At 40.4% G+C, this 4,394-nt stretch overlaps 1 protein-coding gene across 1 annotated transcript in view; it reads left to right on the top strand.

Annotated features, from left to right (window-relative positions):
* The first annotated feature begins 3,408 nt into the window (after positions 1–3,408).
* The window catches only part of LSM6 (LSM6 homolog, U6 small nuclear RNA and mRNA degradation associated), an 11,782-nt gene continuing 10,796 nt past the window's right edge, over positions 3,409–4,394 (top strand). The window contains exon 1 of the mRNA XM_011359412.2: positions 3,409–3,547. The gene's annotated coding sequence lies outside the window, so the exon portion shown is untranslated. The remainder of the gene's footprint in view (positions 3,548–4,394) is intronic.

Here is a 4,394-nt window from a genome sequence, read left to right as displayed (position 1 = left end):
TGGTTTTGTAGTTGAAAAAAATCAAAATTTTCACATTATCGGTTAAAATCACATTAGAAGAACCATTTTGAAAATTACATTTATTTTAAATAAATGTGGTAGCAGGTATTCCAGCAGAGAAAATCTTTGAAATATGTAGAAATGGATTTTTAAGAGTTAAAAGAACCACATACCTTGGAAATCATTTTCTGTATCTAAAATATTCCTAGATTTTGATATACTCTATCTTTATTTGAACTGGCCATAGAGTTTTAATTAGTTTCACTGAGGTAGAATTAGCTGCATCGAAGTGGACACACTCCAGTACGAGCTGAACAGCAGCCTATATACCACAGATTTCCAACATAAACCATAATTCAAAAACGCCAACACAACTCTTTTCTTTGCAGCTGGGTAACCATTTATGTTGAAGGTGAAGATGTTAATATGGAAATTTCGTGAGCTAGGAAAGAGGATGAATGCTATCATTTTAATTTATGACCTTTCATATAAGGCCAAACGTAAAGGCAACTTCAATTGTTTTATATCGCAGGGCCAGCACATAGCAGATGTATGAAATTTGGAGTGTTAGACATAAACTTTTATTACCAAATTATAAATAATTTCTCCCACTTATAATGTTCACCTTTCAAGTTCGTCTTGATTAAAATACAAGGGCAGCATCACACCGACTTCCCTGAATTTTACAGCTGAGAGAGGTTTTCTAGAGTTCACAGTCGAGCATAAAGAATCACAGCGTTTGATAGACTCTCCTCAAAGGAGCTCAGACCCTGCACCCATGGCTTTTGAAATCCAAGTTATACCAAAATGATGGCCAATGAAATCTGAGCATTTATTTAAACATCTTGAACATTATATCTGGAACCGAATGCACATCATGTAGAACATGTCCCATCTTGTGGTAAAAATAAAAGGCACACTGCCTTTCCCGAGAAATTTATCCATCAGTCAAAAGCTTCTATTACTTTTCAGAAGATAACATAGATGTTGGCCCTGCGCTCACAGAGTACGCGAGGGAGGAAACAAATACACACACGCAAACACAAACAGTGTTGTTTAATTGTATCATTTAATTGTATCATTTACAATTGAAGACAGTTTGGTCGTTTCTTACAAAACTAAACATACTCTCATTATACAATTCGGTAACTGCACTTCCTGGTATTTACCCAAAGAGTTGAAAACTCAACTCTTTTACCATGGGTTGAAAACTTATGTCCACACAAAAACCTGCACACAGATTTTTATAGCAGCTTTGTCCATAACTGCCAAAACTTGGAAGCAACCAAGATGTCCTTCAGCAAGGTGAATAGATAAATAAACTGTGGTACATCTAGACAATGGACTATTATCCAGTGTTAAAAAGAAATGAGTTATAAAGCCATGAAAAGACATGGATGACACTTAAATACATATTACTAAGTGAAAAAAAAGTCCATCTGAAAAGGCTACATACTATACGATTCCAACTTTATGATATTCTGGAAAAAGCAAAACCATGGAGACAGTAAAAAGATCAGTGTTTGCCAGAAATGAGTGGGGAGAGGGAGAGATGAATAGGGAGTACACAGATGGTTTTTAAGGTAATGAAAATACTCTGTATGATACTGTAATGATGAATACGTGTCATTAAATGTTTGTCAAAACCCATAGAACGTACAACACCAAGAGTGAATCCTGATATAAACCATGGACTTTGGGTGATAATGATGTGTCAATGTAGGTTCATCAATTTTAACAATTAAACTAAACTAATAAACTATGTAAGTTAAACAAAATCTTCTCAAATTATTTTTATAACTTACGATAATTATTTTTATGCCCTTAATAAATTACTGTTTGTATTTAGGGTTTTGAAGACTAGTTCTTGGTGGACTAGTATTCACAAAGTCTTGCATATGTTTTCTTTGTAAAATTAAAGATGTTAAAAAAAAAACAAACCCTGTGAAATATGAAAAGATGCTTTGTGAGTGAGTAAAAGCCTATTACAAACTGCTGAGGGGATTCTGGGCACAACTACATTTTGATAAACTCATTGGCTTTGAAGTAATCGTGGTGCCACCCCATTTGCTGAGTTGGGTCCTTCCAGATCCATGTCCCCTGGAAGGCTGCAGCTGCCTCTGCAGATGAACCACGCCCTCGAAACTCCTCATTGCCCCTTGGCCACCACACCAGTCTCAACGACTCTGCCAAGGCTCTGTGGTAAAAGGAAAAGAGACTATGACATCAAAACATTCTTTTTTTTTGTTTGAATAATTGAGACAACCAATGAGGAATGTGGTACAATCTGATGTCTTTTGTGAAGAAAGGTTTTAGGGACAGTGTTTTATTTCCTATTATGTTCGTTCTTTGCAGCTAATTATTTTAATTTGAATACTTATTTTTTGTTTACATTATATTTTATACTGTAAGAACTTCAAATATAGCTTTTCAATAAATCCATAATGCTTCATCTTTACCCAAAGTGAGTTTTATATTAGGATATACTGAAAGTCTTTTCTAATAAATCGCATCCAGTTGTTCTCTGTCCACCATATTGAAGGTTCATTTCTTTAGCTAAGAGAGGCCTACAAGAGGGGGAACTCATTTTTTTGTCTTAATAAAAAATTCTACATCTTAGATTCTATAACACTTAGCATTAAGAATTTGTTTAAAGCTATTATCACTGTTTAGTGTTACACATTATATAGAATTAATGTTTTCAGTTGATGAGGGCATGTGTATAGGGATAAAAAAAGTCAAGTCTTGTTTTTTTTCCTTCTCCCTTTCCATTAATATTAAGAATATTGAGTATGCCCATCATAATTGGCATACTCAATAATTGAAAAATTAAAAAGAGAGAATATTGAGAATTCATGCAAAATTCCAAACCAAGTTCCCATAGCAGCACTTAAATAGTGCCTGCACACCATTTCCAATTAAAATTAGTTTGTAATGCGACACAATTTATGCCATTATAATACAGAATTACTTTAGCGTTTTAATTCTTCTTGTGTCAATTAACGTTGCCACGGAAACAAATTCTTACCAACAAAGACTTCGTCTTCACACACTTAAAATCTGAAGGTGGATTTAAATGTTTGAGGCTGCTTGTTTTATTTACTTGCATTAAATTATTCAAGGGCACATTTCTGGGTATATACAGTCATTACTTTAGCAGTAAATTCTAGTTTCCTATGACTTTAAGCTATTTCTTAGTTCTGCCCCAAAGAAACCCGGACTAAAGATCACTTCCTGCATTTCATTTTATGTTTTTCTGGGGGCGGGGAGGGGGTTGCTTTCTGTTAAAGGAGAGCACACCAGCACTTTCCGTTTAACCCCAAAGCCCCAACTTTGCCTTTAGGCAAACCGGGATGCTTGGATTTGCGCGCCGCGGCAAGGGCGGGTCTTTTTGGTCGGGCGAGCCGCCGTAGCCAGGGAAGCGCTGATTGGCTGAGGCACAAAAGTGCCCCTGCCTCGGCGGTTTCGGTTTCGGTTTCATCCCGTTCGTCCGCGGAGGCCGGGTTTGGGGTTACCTAGAGTGGGGATTCCGAATCCCCGCCACCAGGTGAGTCGGCGGCCGCGCGGGCCGTTGGGGGCCCCAGCGTTCCGTCGCCCCGGGCTGAGTTTGCGGAGCAGCAGCCTCGGGAGGGAGCGCCGATCCCGGAGCCTGCGGGTGGGCGGCCCCCGCGCACTGCCGCGCTCACGGTCTCTCTGGGCGCCTGGAATGGCCGGGAGACCGGTGGTCGTGGGCGCCGGGATCCCTGAGCCCGGCCCTGGGCCCCGCTCCCCGCCGGGCGCTTAGACCACGTGGTGGGAAACGGCCCCGCCGAGTTGGCTTCGGAGCGCGTGCCTGGTGGAGTTCCGCAGGGAACCCCGACATTAGCCTGGGGATTCGGCGGGAAAGCGGACCCTGAGCACAGGGCCAGGCTTCGCGCGGTTTCCAGGGCTGCAGGAAATCGCCGGGCTGGCAGCAGTCCTGGTGGTTGCGCCAGACCCCCAGGAATTAAGAGCCGGACTAGCCTACCTTACCGAGGCGTCAGGTCGGGAATGTCCACAATCGTCTGGTGTTGAGTCCTATCACCAGGGCTTGTGTGCAGGGGTGTGCGCACGCGTTCATAGCAGGTATTTTTGTTCAGCGTGTCTGGGATTAGGGTGATATAGATAAGGTTGATCGTGATTTAGTGTGCCCCCGTAGTAATACAAGACAATTGGAGAAAAATTGTAAATACGTCTAGTGGAGAAAATCATATTTACTGAAACCTTTCACCAACAATTTCTGTATTTTATTCTTGCATGTGCTGATTTCTCCCTGAGCTAAGATCACCTATTTTTCCACTTAACAGTATATCTGATTTTCCAGTTTCATTTAAAAACATGCTAAATATCTTTACTTTTGTATCGTTCGATTGACT

The sequence above is a fragment of the Pteropus vampyrus genome, unplaced genomic scaffold (genome assembly GCF_000151845.1).
Source record: "Pteropus vampyrus isolate Shadow unplaced genomic scaffold, Pvam_2.0 Scaffold47, whole genome shotgun sequence".
In the NCBI taxonomy this organism is placed as follows: domain Eukaryota; kingdom Metazoa; phylum Chordata; class Mammalia; order Chiroptera; family Pteropodidae; genus Pteropus; species Pteropus vampyrus.
Note: the sequence above shows the minus strand (reverse complement) of the source record. Positions and strands in the feature narration are given on the sequence as shown.